The sequence below is a fragment of the Oncorhynchus mykiss genome, chromosome 3, assembly GCF_057628025.1.
Source record: "Oncorhynchus mykiss isolate SJ-2025 chromosome 3, ASM5762802v1, whole genome shotgun sequence".
Classification (NCBI taxonomy): Eukaryota; Metazoa; Chordata; class Actinopteri; order Salmoniformes; family Salmonidae; genus Oncorhynchus; species Oncorhynchus mykiss.
In genome coordinates this window covers 82,203,456-82,221,686 of record NC_143024.1, presented here as the reverse complement: position 1 = coordinate 82,221,686, position 18,231 = coordinate 82,203,456, and the positions used below count along the sequence as shown (strand labels likewise).

General features: G+C 43.8%; 1 protein-coding gene across 4 annotated transcripts in view; it reads right to left on the bottom strand.

The window, feature by feature from the left end:
- The window catches only part of LOC110520505 (BCL-6 corepressor), a 78,842-nt gene extending 61,722 nt beyond the window's left edge, over nucleotides 1–17,120 (bottom strand). For 3 of the 4 annotated variants that reach the window (XM_036975056.2, XM_036975058.2, XM_036975060.2), the window contains exon 1: nucleotides 16,363–17,120. The gene's annotated coding sequence lies outside the window, so the exon portion shown is untranslated. The remainder of the gene's footprint in view (nucleotides 1–16,362) is intronic. The other variant, XM_090230279.1, reaches the window with a different exon arrangement.
- Between the last annotated feature and the right edge of the window lie 1,111 nt (nucleotides 17,121–18,231).

Here is an 18,231-nt window from a genome sequence, read left to right as displayed (position 1 = left end):
GCCGCTTTTATTACAGTGACCTCGAGCTCCGGGCCACAGGCATGCCGCTTTTATTACAGTGACCTCGAGCTCCGGACCACAGGCATGCCACTTTTATTACAGAGACCTCGAGCTCCGGGCCACAGGCATGCCGCTTTTATTACAGAGACCTCGAGCTCCGGGCCACAGGCATGCCACTTTTATTACAGTGACCTCGAGCTCCGGGCCACAGGCATGCCACTTTTATTACAGAGACCTCGAGCCCCGGGCCACAGGCATGCCGCTTTTATTACAGAGACCTCGAGCTCCGGGCCACAGGCATGCCGCTTTTATTACAGTGACCTCGAGCTCCGGGCCACAGGCATGCCGCTTTTATTACAGTGACCTCGAGCTCATTAATCTCCTTCTCCCTTGCTGTTTCTCCCTTCCCCCCTGCCTGGTCTGGTCTGCCTGTCTGGTCTGCCTGTCTGCGCTGCCTGGTCTGCGCTGCCTGGTCTGCGCTGCCTGGTCTGCGCTGCCTGGCCAGTCTGGTCTGGCCAGTCTGGTCTGGCCAGTCTGGTCTGGCCAGTCTGGTCTGGCCTGTCTGGTCTGGCCTGTCTGGTCTGGCCTGTCTGGTCTGGCCTGTCTGGTCTGGCCTGTCTGGTCAGTCTGTCTGGTCAGTCTGTCTGGTCAGTCTGTCTGGTCAGCCTGTCTGGTCAGCCTGTCTGTCTGGTCAGCCTGTCTGTCTGGTCAGTCTGTCTGTCTGGTCAGTCTGTCTGTCTGGTCTGCCCGAACAACATCCGTGTGAGACATAACCCTTACATTTCCAGATAACATGTCGGGGGCGATGAAACAGAGCACCATTCATTTTCAATGGAGGGAAGTGAAGAGGGAGGAGGGAACATTGGGCGATGCGTGCATGGGCGAGGGAGCGTAAACAGGGTGGGACAAAAGTTGGGAAATGTTGAGCTTTATGCAAATACTCTGATTTTGGAACGATATTGACCAATCAAAGCTCACTAGCTAGCTTCCAAACCCTACAACAAGAAAATAGCTTTAAGTGTTTTGTCAAATACTGGTGGAGTCAACTAATAAAAGAATGGACGACCTGACCAGAGAGGTCCAGGACCTGAAGAACAGTTTGCAGTTCTCCCAGGGTCGGCACGATGAGTTGAAACAGGAAAATGGCAAGATGACAGCAATCTGTAAGTCATTGAGAGAGAGAACATCAGTTCTGTGTGTAAATCCATGATAATGACAGAGAAATCTGATTATCGAGGGACAATCAAGGTGGAACAACATGGTTGTGGATCGAATTGTAGAATCTCCACGAGACTTGGACGGAGTCTGAGGACAAAGTGAGGGAAATGATCTACGAGAAATTGAACATGGACCACAGGAAAATTGAGTTGGATCACATCTACAGGACTGGAAAACCCATTACCAGCCCAGGTGACAGGGCCAGGCCGATTGTGGTCAAGTTCCTGAGGTTCAAATAAATACAAGGTAGCTGTTCTGGAAAGAGCCACGGACTATCCTGAAGCTGTGCGTCAGAAAAGGAAAGAACTTATCACAGCCATGAAAGCTGCCAGAGCTTGTGAGGACATTGCTTATATCCGCAATGACAGGCTCATTGTCCACCCTTCCTCCCAGAATCCTGGAAGGGATGAGATAGCTAAGCCTACGGGTTTGTAGCTTCAACCCTGCAGCACACACACACTAATTGATTAATGGATTGCTGAATGTACATTTTTTATCTTGCTTTGTTTGTTCTTTTTCATATTATGTCCATCTCTGATAAGCTACCCAGGAAAGGGCTGAAAATAGCCCATATTAATATATGTAGCCTTAGAAATAAGGTTAACTTGAGTGTGGGGGGCAGTATTTAGATTTTTTGGATGAAAAACGTACCCATTTGAAACTGCCCATTTCTCAGGCCCAGAAACTAGAATATGTATATAATTGACAGCTTAGGATAGAAAACACTCTAAAGTTTCCAAAACTGTCAACATATTGTCTGTGAGTATAACAGAACTGATATTGCAGGCGAAAACCTGAGGAAAATCAAACCAGGAGGTGGCTTCTATTTTGTTACTATGAAGCCAAAGTAATTCCGCTACCCAAGAGAGTGGCAAAGCGGCCTTTACTGGTTGTATCAGCAGACCTATCAGCTTGCTCCCAGCTCTTAACAAACTGTTGGAAAATTGTATTTGACCAATACAATGCTATTTTTCTGTAACCAAATTAACAATAGACTTTCAGCATGCTTATGGAGTAGGGCACTCAACATGTACTGCACTGACACAACAGGTTATTGATAATACGATGATTGTGGGAGCTGTACTGTTAGATTTCTGTGCAGCTTTTAATATTATTGACCACAACCTGTGTTGAAAAAACGTGTGTTATGGCTTTTCAAACTCTGCCATATCGTGGATTCAGAGCTCTCTCTAAAATAGAACAAAGGCTTTTTGTGAATGGAAGCTTCTCTAAATGTCAAACATGTAAAGTGTGGTGTTCCACAGTGCAGCTCTCTAGGCCCGCTACTCTTTTCTAATTTTACCAATGACACGCCACTGGCATTAAACAAAGCATGTGTGTCCATGCATGCTGATGATTCAACCATATACACATCAGCAACCACAGCTAATGAAGTCACTGAAACCCCTAACAAAGAGTTGCAGTCTGTTTTGGGATGGGTAGCCAGTAAAAAAAAAACTGTTGAACAAGTTGAGACTAAATTATTTGGTGTTACCTTAGATTATAAACTGTCATGGTCAAAACATATAGATTCAATGGTTGTCATGATGGGGAGAGGTCTGTTTTTTGACACCACACTCCAAAAAGCAAGTCATGCAGGCTCTAGTTTTGTCTCATCTTGATTATTGTCCGGTCGTGTGTTTGAGTGCTGCAAGGAAAGACCAGCATGTCTTGCTCTTCATTGTAATCAGAGGGCTGATATAAATACTATGCATACCAGTCTCTCTTGGCTAAGAGTTGAGGAGAGACTGACTGCATCACTTCTTTTTATAAGAAACAAAATGTTGAAAATCCCACATTTTTGCATAGTCTACTTGCACAGCTCTGACACACACACTTACCCCGCCAGGGTTCTATTCACAGTCCCAAATCCAGAACAAATTCAAGAAAGCGTACAGTATTATATAGAGCCATTATTGAATGGGACTTCCTTCCGTCTCATATTGCTAAAATGAACAGCAAACCTGCAAACTATTTGATCTAGATAGTTTGTGTATAAGTATTGATATGTAGGCTTCGTGTGGCATTTTTTAAATGTAGTTCTGGCCTTGAGCTGTTTTTGTCTGTTAATCTTCTGTATTGTGTAATGTTTCATGTTTTGTGTGGACCCCAGGAAGAGTACATGCTGCTAACAGCTAATAGGAAGCCTAACAACATACCAAACACTGGATTGGCTGTTGATACCTAGCACTACCTAGCCTGCTTGCTAGCATCCACATGAGGGCAAAGCTAGAATGGCTATCCAAATGATTGTGATGTGTGGAAATCCCCTGTCTCTCAATTCACCCGAGAACATCTGCTGCCCGAACAGCCGGGATCATTCAATCTTTCCCATCCCACCATACCTTCTCTCGCACAAAACATTTTCCACGAACTCACAGGAAACCGTGTCAGGGTGACTGAATGCAGCAGCATGAAGAAGAAATAGAAAATGAGTGGAGCCAGGCTGTATGTCGACTTAGGAGCATGGAGAGGATGGAAAGGCAAACTGACGTCTCCTCCAATGTTCCCCTCATCCATGGGGGAACATTGGTGTAGCGGAGAGCATGTCATCCCCTCATGGGACAGTCGGTCTTAAAAAACACCTCCAACCGACCCACACTCTGCAAGACATTCAAAACTGTGTCATGGCGGCCTCTGTTGGTCCATCAATGTAAGCCGAAACTTGCCATGTTAAGCAATAAACCCCATTAAAAGCCTATATAAAACAGCAGAGAGCATTGCAGAAACCTGCAGTGTGTGGTTACAGGTTTGGATTGCTCAAGTGATCTGCAACAAGAGGCTACGTTCACACGCATGGATCGATGAGGGCAAATGGGTTCAGCCCGAGTAGCCAATGCACTGTGTAATGTTCAATATCCTAGACTATATCCATGGGCACAAAATCCTCAACAACGAAAACACACACACATTGAGTAGTAATTTGAAAGCCTATCAATCTTTGCGCTTTACCAAAACATTAAAGGGTATAAAGCATGAGTTTTTACTCCCCAATGTAAGAGAGTGTGGTCAAATACTTACTAATGTAGTTGTAGTCACCATCTGGATACCTACAACTACAAACAGTTATATTTTAGTGTTTTTTACATATTTATTAACTTATTTCCAGATATCTACTAAACTACCCACAATACACTATTTCTCAACATTATATGGAAAATCTACTCTGCGTTAGCTAGCTCGACCTGGCTAACATTAGCCACTAGCCATGCAGACCGAGTGTTGGCAGTGGTGAGCTACAATCCACCAATCATGAGGTGGTGTGATGTAAACAACCAATCAGATTCCCCACACGTGGGGGGAGCATAATCTCTGTGAAGTAGGCTACTAGAGTTTTTCAACCTACTAGCACACTACAGTAGCTGACTGACTGCGATTTTGTGATAATTTCCATCTACCTGGAGTCTTCCTCCGATCGCCATCTTGTTGGCTGTTACCCTCGTCTCCTGTGCCCAATGCTGCCTCTGGATTATTGCCTCTGGACTCTATCTACTTTGGATTTACCGCACTTTATTGCTATTGGAATAGCTGACTCTCCCTTGGCCGTTGAAACTGCCTCTCCCTCTGAAGCGCCTAGCTCCTTGGCTCTTCCTTGGTAGCTAACACAGCCATCAATCCGTAAGTCTTCGCTCCCTCTACTTTATATCTGCTGGCTTTCTGTATTGTGTTCTGTGGGTTCCTGCCCATGTTCGACTAGTTAATATTGTTCTCTGGCTTACTACTTAGATATGTCAACCGTGGTGGATAGCTAGCTATGCTAATGTTACCGGTATATGCAGTTATTTGATAGCTAGTTCGATGGTGTTATGCATTTCCAAAACGTTGGTTTACTAGGTGTTGATAGCAACTGGTTGACTCATGCAGCACTAACATAATGTTAGCAGGCTGGTAGGGCTAACATTAACAGGCTAGTTGGCTAGCAACATTGCAAGCTGATTTGCAACAAATTCATAAAGTGTTTGCTTATACATTGGCTGAAATTTTAATTGAAACCAGTAGTCATGAGCGCAAATGATTGTTTCATTTGAAGTTACATACACTGAGAAAAACAAACGCAACGTGCAACAATTTCAACGATTTTACTGAGTTACAGTTCATATAAGGAAATCAGTCAAATTAAATAAATGAATTAGGCCGTAATCTATCGATTTCACATGACTGGGCAGGGCCGTAACCATGGGTGGGTCTGGGAGAGCATAGGCCCACCCACTTGGGCGCCAAGCCCAGCCCATCAGAATTAGTTTTCACCTACAAAAGGGTTTTATTACAGACAGAAATACTCAGTTTCAGTTTCCTTAGCTGTCCGGGTGGCTGGTCTCAAACAATTCCGCAGGTGAAGAAGCTGGATGTGGAAGTCTTGGGTTGGTCATGGTTAAACGTGGTTTGCGGTTGTGAGGCCAGCAGGATGTACGGCTAAATTCTCTAAAACAACATTGGATGTAGCTTATGGCAGAGCCAATAGCTCTGGTGGACATGCCTGCAGTCAGCATGCCAATTACACGCTCCCTCAAAATCTCTGGCATTGTGTTGTGTGACAAAACGGCACATTTTAGAGTGACCTTTTATTGTCCCCAGCACAAAGTGCACCTGTGTAATGATCACACTGTTTAATTGGCTTCTTGATATGCCACACCTGTCAGGTGGATGGATTATCTTGGCAAAGGAGAAATGCTCACTAACAGGGATATTTAAAAAAAATTGTGCACAAAATGAGAGAAATAAGCTTTGTGCATTTTTCTGGGATCTTTTATTTCAGCTCATGAAACATGAGACCAACACTTTACATGTTGCATTTATATATTTTTGTTCAGTATACATTTCAACTTATTTCTGTTTGAGTGTACATTATAGGGAACAGGCCGACTCGCAGGGTCCTCCATATAACGGTCTCTGATTGGTTTTATGTAATAACTCGAAAAATTGAAAAGTTGGAATGTACTTTGAATTGGCACTTTTAATGTATATGCTAGTGCATATATGCATATGTCCGAAGCCGGAATGTTTGACATCAACGCCTCTTTACAAAACACAAGTGTATAGCAAAACCAACACGCTGAGCGCCTTCATACGAGACTGTGTGTGTGTGTGTGTGTGTGTGCGCGCGCGCGCGTAACGGAAGGAAAAGCCAGAGCATGTCGATGCCCATCCCTGGTGCTAAGAATAGTTTGCGCAACAAACAACTCCCGACAGCCATTCATCACAAACCGTGGTCAGGGGGTAGGCGGGCGGGGAGAGCGAGGGAGCGGCCGGGCTGGAGCCCGATTCGCACCATTAAACCGAAAACCACCGGGTGTTTTTAGCAAGCCTAGTAACCTGTAGTCCAGTCATTATTGTGTTGTAGGGGAGGGAGCTGCGTAGAGAAAGAGAGCGAGTGAGTCGGAGAGAGATTAAGAGAGACCTCAGTTCCAGTCGATCTCGTTTCCTGTTACTATCGAGACTTGACCTCCATCTGACATGCCATGTGGGGAGGAACAAACACCAGCGCCACTGATAATTTCCTCATAGGCAACGCTCAACCGACTTCCCAGGTTGCCCTCCTTTAATTTGTTATCCCTTGGGAGAGAAGAATGTAGGTGTGTGTTACAGAGAAGTGATATGGGCTACATTTTCCCGTGCCTGGCCTGCTGCTGTGCAAGCCCTTATCTCTATATCGACCTGCAGGCTCGAGCGAACAGGGACGAGGAAGGGGAGGGAGGGGTGCAGAGCGGAGTGTTGGCGCCCTCGCGCTCTTTGTCCCTGGCGCTCGGCCAGCTCTCCCTGGAGCGCCGAGGCTCGAGCTCCTGCTCTAAAAAAAAAATAGTGTGACGCAGGATTCTCTCCGCAGCGACGAGGGCGGGGGAAAACACGGCTTATTATGCACACACCACTACGCAGGGCCCGCTGTGTGTTACCAAAACGAAAAGAATACTCGAAAACAAATATTAGAAGGGGTTTTAAAATCGCGTCTGGATTAGGCTAAATACAATCTATTCACCACTTTAAAATGATGTCTGCCCATAATTACCAGGGGGGTCCATAATGTGTCTTGTTTGAGGTAATACAACTATTGAGACACCTGTAATCATTGTAAATAAAATAGTAGTTATGTCTTTTGATACATCAGATTTATTTTATTTATTTGGCATTCATTAACATTCATTACGAGAGTAACCTAAATGTAACAGACAACCCTTCACTCCTTATCATGCGTAACAGCACACACGCAGCTGCCGAAAGATAGTGTGTTTGCCTTGCAGCGTGTGTGTGTCGCTGATGCGCGAATTTGATGTGAGGCTGGGCTGGTCAAAGAGACGGGAGCAGGGAAACTCCAAGACAGCTCCTCATACACACGGAGAGAGAAGTGGGCAGGCCTCCAACACTTCTCCGCACGGAATACCAGCGCTGCACGACAGACAGGCGGCAGAGCCCCCAGGGCGGCTAGGGGGGCTAAATAACCGCGCAGAGGGTTTTCGCTTCCCACCCCACACGATTTCAGCGATCCCGTAGTCGATACACAGCATCTTATTCCGTAACACACAATGTGACCATGGAAAGTAAAACTCATCGGAGAAAATTTAACACCAAGTCCCAAATGATTTACTGGCTAATCTCAACATCCCAACAATTTAGCACAATATATCAGTTGTCAACAAATTATCAGCAGGGGTCCGCTACATATCAATCTATGATTTCCATATAGCGAACGCACGCTATGACCAATTAAATACATAATCCTACAATTGGAATATTGTGTCCACAAGGTCACAAAAGAACTGTCAATCTCCCTCGGCCTGGGGCTCCATGCAAGATCTCACCTCGTGGAGTTGCAATGATCATGAGAACGGTGAGGAATCAGCCCAGAACTACACGGGAGGATCTTGTCAATGATCTCAAGGCATCTGGAACCATAGTCACCAAGAAAACACAAGGTCACAGAGCGAAAGCTGATGAGGGAAGGGACGAGAGAGAGAGCTCGGCTATAGTGCACACATACACACACTAAGGCAGGTGCACATATATGAGTGTACCTGTGCCCGAGCACCTGCCCCTTTACCCTCCCAGTCGCCAAGTTACCTTTCGGGTGGTGGTATAATTACAGTGCCTTCAGTAAGTATTCACACCCCTTGATTTAGTCCACATGGTGTTATGTTACAGCCTGAATTCAAAATATCTACACAAAATACTAATGTCAAAGTGGAATTATTAGTGAATAAAAAAATGTTAAAAAAAAAATATATATATATATATATTTATGTGAGTTTTAACCATATTAATGTTTGCATGAGAGTGTGCGTACATTCAACGACCAAGCGTACACACATTACCAGTGGTACACACATTACCAGTGGTACACACATTACCAGTGGTGGAATAAGGGAACTGCTTTCAAGCATAAAAAGGAAAATATGTTTAACATTTGTGGAATTGTTAAGAGTTGCCTAATAAAATATTCTATTTCATTGTAAATTCATGAAACTTATCTTGACGGTAGATCAAATGATAAACACATCAGTTCATGTGTTAGATAATCCTTATAAAAGTACAGTAACTTGTCAAATTAGAGGCAAGTGTGAAAGTGAAGCCGTTGTTAAAATACTGCAATAATGGGAAATATTGCTCTGACCTTTTTTTTTTTACAGTAAGTACAGATTTGCTCATCAGATATCGTTTACCAAAACCAATCTTATAGGATCTTTACAATGATTTAAGACCTACTTTAAAAAGGCAAACATGCCATTCCGGTCCACATCTAAGTGCTTTCCACCCTAGGGTTTTTGGCAACGGGCACTTTTCACCGGGAGTTTGCAGATTCGCGTCTCATAGCCCTCAATTAGCCAATTTTTTGGGTGCAATGGTCGGCAAAACGAACAGTAGTAACACATGCAATTTCCATACACCATCGCTCAAAGTTTTTTATTAAAGAGGGGTTTCTTTGCCATGATGCCATCCACGGGTTCCCAAATATTAACAGAATAGATGGCACCCACATAGCCATAAAAGCAGCATACCAAAACGAGTTAAACGATGTGAACAGAATAGGCTTTTACACTTAATAATGTGCACGTTATGTGATGCGCAAAATACGCTGCTGAATGTGGTGGCAAGGTAGCTAGGTGGAACGCGCTACTGGTTCAATCTACATAACATCAATGTTTAGCAAGGTCACCCGTGACAAGTCAGTATTCGACTTCTGAGGACGTGGGGAGAGGAGGTGGAAGCCGGCATCTGCCTCTGGTTCAACAGGTTGCATATTCGACTCTAGCGATAGAAAGTAGTTAGTAAAGTAAAGTGTTAAAAAGTAAAGTAAAGTGTTAAAAAGTAAGCCTATCCCAAATATTAACCCTTACCTTAACCATTCGGAGTTAATGCCTAAACTTAACTTTATACACTGAACTTAAAATGTGACATTTGTATTAAAGTAGTAAAAAGTTAAGTATTTGGTCCCATATTCATACTACATCAAGCTTGTGCCTCTGCACATTTGTTGAATACATTTGCTCTGTTTTGGGTGTGTTTTAGATTATTTTGTGCCCAATTGAAATGAATAGTAAACAATGTATTGTCTTATTTTGGAGTCACTTATTGTAAATAAGAATATAATGTTTCTAAACACTTCTACATTCATGTGGATGCTACCATGATTATGGATAGCCCTGAATGAAGAGTGAATAATAATGAGTGACAAAGTTACAGATGCACAAATAGCATAACCCCTGCCCCCCCCCAAAAAAATGCTAACCTCCCCTGTTAATGTAATAGTGTGAGGTTAGCATTTTTAGGGGAGTATGATATTTGTGCGTCTTACTGTCACTCATCATTATTCACGATTCATTCAGGATGATCCGTAATCATGGTAGCATCCACATTCACGTATAAGTGTTTAGACATATATTATATTAATTACAATAAGTGACTAAATATTATTTATCATTAATTTCTATTGGGCCCAAAAATATCTGAAACACAACCGATGACAAGCATACCCATAACATGATGCAGCCACCACCATGCTAGAAAATATGAAGAGTGGGACTCAATGATGTGTTGTGTTTGATTTGTCTCATGTATTCAGGACATTAAGTTAATTTCTTTGCCAATGTTTTTTACTCTGTTCAGGTTTCCTTTTCACTGTCAATTAGGCTATTATTGTAGAGTAACTACAATGTTGTTGATCCATCTTCAGTTCTCCCATCACAGTCATTAATAAAGTCAACATTAGCCTCATGGTGAAATCCCTGAGCAGTTTTCTTCCTCTCTGGCAACCGAGTTAGGAAGGACGCCAGTATATTTTTAGTGAGGGTGTATTGATAAACCATCCAAAACGTAATGCATAAAATCACCTGGGAGTGTGAGCAGCAGTGTGCAGAGTTTTCCTTTTAAATTAATAACTTCACCATTCTCAAAGTAATATTCAATGTCAGATCTATAAAGAAATATATATATATATATATATTACCCATCTACCAATAGGTGCCCTTCTTTGTGAGGCAATGGGAAACCTCGCTGGTCTTTGTGGTCAAATATGTGTGAGAAATTCACTGCTCGACTGAGGGACCTTATAGATTATTGTATGTGTGGGGTACAGAGATGAGGTTGTCATTCAAAACTCATGTTAAACACTATTATTGCACACAGAGTGAGTCCATGCAACTTATTAAGCACAGTTTTACTCCTAAATGTATTTAGGCTCACCATAACAAAGTTGATTAGGGTTGAAGACTTGGACTCAAGACTTGTCAGCTTTTCATTTTTAATTTTTGTAAAAAAAAAATAAAAAAAACATAATCCCAGTTTTACATTATGGGGTATTGTGTGTAGGCCAGTGACAACGAATCTTAATTTAATCCATTTTAAATTCAGGCTGCAACAAAATGTGGAAAAGTCAAAGGATGCGAATAGTTTCTGAAGGCACTGCATTTGTTTCTGTATAGAGTTTTTGTCTTTGGTTTGAACACCCCTTAAATCATTCCTACGTCATCAAGTTCGCCACCCCCTATCGCGCCCTTTGGTCTGCCCGGTAAGGAGATCACGTGAGCCAGGTTGTGCTTTTTACCTAGTCTGCACAGCGATTGCGTGCACGTGTAGCAAGTTACCTAGTTTAAATATCAACAGTACTGCCACAGCAACATAAAATTAGCTTAACACTTGATATACACCATCACAGGGCCTCGCGCCCTCCCTCCACACAGGCGCATGCAAGTCGGTGCAGGACAGTCAGCATGACCGCCAACAACCGCGACATTGTGTGGTCCGTGCTGTCACTGGAGAACAGGCGACGGCCGCTGAACCAGACCATTCATCCCTGTCCAAATTAGGACTAAATAGGCCTTTTATGTCCCCAGAGAGGCAGGATTGTAGTAACAAGGATGAGCATATTTGTCACCTCCCACCTTATCTCAAATCCTTTCTTTGAATCAAATCAAAATATAAATTGTATTCGTCACATGCTTCGTAAAGAACAAGTGTAGACCAACAGTGAAATGCTTACTTACATCCTAGTATACATGTGAGGTTTGAGAAAGGCATGCCTCGATTTTAATATAGATTTTATTTGGGAATATAATATCTGAATCGAATCTTCTTTGGCTTTAAATTATTGGCTGCAAATGTGATGGAACTGCCTTGCATCAAAACGGGCCTGCTGAGGTGGTGACAAGGTGTCAAACAACATCCTCTCCCAATATTCTATTTCGGTGAGATCATGAAAATATAGGCCAAATAAATAATCCACCTTGCACAAAAGCAACATTAGAACGAAAATATAAACACACTCAATAACGGACCAAGGACAGACCAGGGATGGTTGACACACTTAATTCTGACCTGTATTCCCCATTAATTGAAATAAGAACAAAATAATGTCACATTTAAAAATAAAATGTAGGCCTTGTGCCAAACAGTCGGTCTCTCATTCCAGTATGAGTTTTTCCAAGTCGCTCTCCCCGGCGCTGTGGGTGCTATACAGTGGCAAGTCTTTCTGTAGGGAAGTGATCCGTGCGCTTGTTGCCTCCGCGGAACTAAAAGCTCTGTGAATCAGAGAGGAAAAAAGGTATCTCCCGTTTCAGAGCAAGGTCCCGGGAGGCCTATGCGGAGGCACAGCTTCAATCAAACCATGACGTCTCCTCCGGGAGCCGTGCAGCGCGCAGAAACACGATCCCCCCCCCGCCTCTCCGCTGTGCGTTCACTTCTGTTCTCACACATCGCATGAACAGCCAAGAGCGCAGCGGTGGATTTGTGATTGTTGTTTTATTCAGTAAATCGACACCACAAACAACAAGTGTGACAGCCTAAAACGGGCGGACTGAAGATTAGTCTCAGCAACGCTGTAACCAGAAAGCATTTGCCTAATATACTCTGGGTTACAATCAACCGCAGGACAACATAATGACAGTGGATGTACCAACACAAGCTCAAAATAAAACGTCACACTTCGCCATAACTGCAGCATGTTAATATACATCTCTATATTGTTTTTTATATCTGCAGCACGATATACCATGAAATAAAAGACATGACGGTTATTTTTAATATCTAGGTCATATGCCTACAGACATGATTTCTCACATCCTCATTTAAAATACAGAAGGTTGACTGTCCATTTCATCAAAGTACCATATCGAACCAAAGTCAGGTGACAGACGTGGTTAACTGCATGGTCATATAGGATTATATTGACATATCAGCGCATGGATTCCTCCTCGCAGATCCATTGATTTCAGACGATTACAAAACGACCCAACATGGGTTTGGAAAAGCGATGAGGTTGTCCCTGTACACCGCCGGTTATCATCTCCACGCCTCCCTGCGCGGAGCCTTTGAGACACCGTTACAAATGCGAGATCCATCAAACGGCTGGCCAGTAGCCTACCAGCTCCGAGTATAGAAGGTGCCCTCAGGTACTTTATGTTTTATTTATTTCAGCAAGTCAGTTAAGAACAAACTCTTATTTACAATGACGGCCTACCAAAAGGCCTCCTGCGGGGACAACACACACATCACGAAAAGAGACGAGAGAGAACACTACATAAAGAGTGACCTAAAACAACAAAGCATGTCAGCAACAGGTACAGATCGGGGTAGTAGGTTATACCCTCCCATATCCAATCATTTAAGGGTGAGAAACGCAAAACTGGCCTAAGATCAATGTCTAGGCAAACTTCATTCTAGTACATAGGGTTATGAAGACCCTCAGACAACCTGCCCATATGGACATGATGGTAATTGTATAGTGCAGGGTCTAACTCTGCTGCCCCCCAGTCAAATATCCCACTCATCATCATGCTTTGAGTATTTGAAATCAGCTGTGTAGTGCTAGGGCAAAAACCAAATGGTGTACCAAGGGGGGGCCCAGGACCGAGTTTAGGAATCCCTGGTATGATGTGTGGAGCGGAGATCAGCCCTTCGACCTTTTGTTAGGCGTGACGGCGAGCAATTCAACCAGGCTCGCAACCCGTGATGTTTAAAAGGTTTGCCAAGAATGCAAGCGCTATAAACCTGGGGGATTCTCCCATGTCTGTTGAAGTTATTCATGAACTTGTGGCGGCTACAAAATAGCATTCACACAAAATAACTTCTAATGCCCTAAACAGACAGTCTCTCTCTCTCTCTCTCTCTCTGCGCGCGAACGGACACCTGGGGAATGGCCCAGCGCGGGTGATCTCTTCGCTCGAGCACAGTGGGAAATGATGCACAAAACAGTCCAATGGGATGCTCTAAAAAATGACCTGCAGCCAGATCAAAATGTAAAATAGCGGTTTTAGGCTTTATGAAGTTTAGTAGCCTGGGGTGGAATCAACTCAGTAATCGAAAGGAACCGTAGGTCTGCTGCTGATTAAACGATATTGTTATTCACTAACACAGTTTGGTGAAGAACGGATCGTTTTCTATGGGGCATCCAGAGACTCTTATCCAGACTGTCTTTCAATAATCCCACAAAGGAGAATACAACAACCACTTCATGTGACCATATTTTGTAAATAAAACACGTTTTAAAAATAAGGGTCACTCACAAGCAATCACAATAGTTAGAAAGATGCTAAGTGCGCCTCATTACGCAAAGATCCGTCTGGAATCCCATACGGTGGCATTATCCAACAAATCGATAAGATTTGGCTAAATAGAAAACCTCCCCCACATGCTGTGTGTGTGCGCGCTCTGTGCTGTGAGCAAGGCCACTCAAGGTTTGGAGGAAGGTAAGCACACCGCTTGTCACTCGCGATTGAAGGAACATCACGTGGTAAGGCTTTTGGAATCGAATACCTGGTTCATATAATTTATATTGTAGGGGTACAACAAATAAACAACAACCCTCTTAATGCTTCCTTCCCAATACTGTACTATATTCAGCACTAACAGGGGAGTCTCAAACGTCAACTAACATGGAAACCAAACTACTGTTTTCACTCTTCAAGACACACAAGACTTTCCATTTCTTTAACTGTCTCAAATGTAACGTTCCCACTTGCTTCTACTATGATTCAGTTCGCACAGACCACAACCAGCTCTTAATTTCCCCCTTTCGGGGTAGGCCTACTTATGATCATTGCTGAGTCATGTCATGGGACAATAGCAATGCAAACTCTCACTGACGTTGGCCCACTGCCTATTGGTCTATATGAAGTGATCACTTATCTGCTACAGTGAGGGGGAAACACTGTCAGATATCTCAGTTTCCTTACCCAGCTCAAGGTAGTTGGGGAAAGAGTCGGTCATGGGGAGAATCTCAATTGCACACTCCTTGCGTCATCTCTCCTCGCCTCCTTCTCAAAACCGATTTTAGAAGGTCCCCCTCTGACCTTCTCCTGCAATGGGTTTTGTGAAGAAAGTGAGAGGACGCCAGGAGTGTGCAATTGAGATTCTCCCCATGGCCCGTTCCTCCTTGCATAGTAGCGATAGGCTTGGGGCCCTAGGCTATATGCGCAGGCAAGCGAGGTATAGCCTAATTATATGCTAAACAGGATGTGGGTGTTGGTGTACTATACTGGTATATTTTTTTGTTTTACCAGAGAAGATTTGGTCAACTAACATTCTAGATCCGTAACTAACCTCGCCAATGAGCTAGGGAACATCGATCGCGTGAGCGATCCCCAATTAGTGTTCTATCACTGGCCAGAAGAGACACGCTGCATGCGCTGAGAAAACCTGGCACGGGGCTTTAGCTGCGTGTGCAGTAAGGACATGGACAACAGGAGTAACAATAGCCAATACAAATATCTACCAAAAAAGTAGGTTAAAGGAATTTGCTGGTGCAAGGTGGTGATTTAGGCCCTAAACGGGCAGGGAGGCAAAAAGCTGAAGTGTTTTCGGTGCTTTTCTCCACTGACAGATCCCGTGTGTGGTACGTCGGTCTATATGCAGCATTCGATACAGTTTCTATCTGCTCCGCACATTTCGCACTCTACCCCTCCGGGTCAACTAGCTCTCCTCTGTACCTCACACTCCCACTACAAGCACTCAAAAACACAGTGTTGACCCGTATTGAAACGGAACAAATCGCTCCTCTTGTCAGGGCGAGGCTGTATTCCGTAACCTTGTTTAGCGCGCGCGCGCGCACACACACACACACACACACAGAGATTAAGAACACTCGATTCAAAACACTCTTCGCTCTTTTGAAGAAAATAAGGTTAATTTAGTAGCCTAGCCTAATTAACAAAGAACAAGTATTATCAGTCAATTTCAATCCAAACATTATTGGAATCGTTCGCTGACCAGACTGCTGACAGCGAAGCCTCGTCCTGACCTTCCGACTCAGTCTCTCCTGGTTGACAGGACTGCCCCTGTCGCCTAGCCCAGGGCCGAATGACTAAACAACCAATGTTATTTATCAACCACATGCCACTGCCCCGCCGAAACACACAAAGACCACCCTATGCGCTATTCTTAGAAGTTGCCATTCCACTCTCTCCCCCTTCTCTCACACACGGAGATCAAATCACTCCGAACCTGTACAAGAGCTGTAGACAATTTTCTTCGTATTTTAATGTTTACACTTCTGAGATTGACAGTCAATTTGGAAAAATCCATCTATGTCGCAGTCGTTGTGGTGATAGCCTATATTGTGAATAGTCTATCCTCTCAAACGGGGAGACCATTGTTTACAATTCAACAGTGGCAGACAGAATAAAACACCAAACGTCTTTATTGCCCACATAATTGTCTTACCTGGCAGTTAGCCGCTAATTCCAATCGTCTGCTTCAATTTGACGCCTTTTTACAGTTTTTGTTCACAGTTCTGAGCAAAGATCCGTGCGTTTAGGTTAGGATTCTTTTATAAACGCATAGACATCCATCCCTTCCCGGGCCAGTGAATATTCAAATCGTTGGATATAAACATTCAGAAGTGTTTCTTACTGTGTATTTACTTGTCAGTCAATTATACCAAATGTTACACTCGGTGTGTTATTTTCAAAATACTTTTTTAAAGAGAGAAAACGTCGCCAAAAATCGACTTCGTGTGACAAATCCCTAGAAAGATTTTCAATCATTCTTTACAGAACGACCCAGAGGCGTGGTAACGTACCGTGTACCAGAGCGCAAGCATACAGGTGGCGATGTCCGCGGACTCCAGAAATTAATTCAACTCGGTCGTAGACAGCGCCATGTTGGGTTTTATTTGAGCACGCCGTTTCAACGCTCTTACTTCCACTCTCGTCATTCCCGATCTATTCCAAAAATACTATTTATATCCAGCGATATTGTGAGAAAAATCGGAATTGTTTAACTTTCCGTCGTTTTTCATCTTAAAGCCCTTGGTAGCTTCGTTTGCGGAGTTGCTGAGGACGCCGAACGGACCCGCGGGAGCGCGGAGCGGAATGAGTGGAGTGTTGTACTGCGAGAGACTCTCCCAATCTCAGACTCTACCCAGAAGGCCTGTCGGGAGACCGCAATTACCATAAACCTCCAGCGCACACACACACACAGCGCGTTGGGGCGGGCGTGTAAAACAAAATATGAGCGAGAGACAAGGGGGAGGGTGACAGGGTGACGGTAAAAGAGAAAAATTAAGTGAAAGGTAGAAATTTACTGAGGGATGACAGCATAGCGTAATGGAACGCTCAGGCAGAGAAAGAGAGTGGGATAAGGAAAGTGAATAGGTAAAATATAGGATTATGAGTAAGAGAGAGGAAAGTGGAAAAAAACGCAAGAAGAGAGAGAACCAGATCTTCCAAGTTCAATAATGAGCTGTCAAATTCTGGCACTTGAAAACCCAGTGAGTCATTTTTACGTTTACGTTTGAGTAATTTGACATCATACAGGAGCAATTAGGGTTAAGTACCTTAGTCAAGGGCACATAGATTTGCAACCTAGTCTGCTCAGAGATTCGAACCAGCAACCTTTTGATTACTGGCCCTCTTAAGCAGGTGTGTGTGTGTGTGTGTGTGTGTGTGTGTGTGTGTGTGTGTGTGTGTATAAAATAACTGAGTCATACACAGTGAACTAGATGGGTAGAAGATATGTACTTTGAGTTCAAGACCAATGTAAGGAAGATTGGCCTTTACTACCTACAATATTAAAACATTATCTTACAATTCACCCTCAAATATGCAACCCCACACAAATATATTGAAAGGGGATAGCCATGGACAATGGACTGTACATGTTTGGGTTCAATATTGCATTTTGCAAAGTCATGCCATGCAGTGAGTTGGAGAAATGTGATGGAAGAGAGAGTGACCCAGAAAGAGGAAAAGGAGGAGAGGAAGAGAGACAAACCCAGAAAGAGGAAGGGAGGGAGGGAGACATTGTGTTGGTTGAGACTCATCTGTTAGGTCTCAGTGGCAAATATAGGAGAGGAAGCTGGGATATCCAGCCTAGCCGGAGGTCTGGTGTGGTCTGTGTATGTGTGAGAGAGAGCGAGAGAGGGGTGGGGGGAGAAGGAGGGGAGGGGAGGGGAGTTGGCAGGGGAAAGTCTGGGTGTATTTTATGCAGCTGTTGAGAGTAGGAGTTGAAAAAGCAGCGCCAGACACTCTCTCTCTCTCTCAAACACACCACCCACACATTGAAAAACCATACAAATTAGTCCTTGAAGGC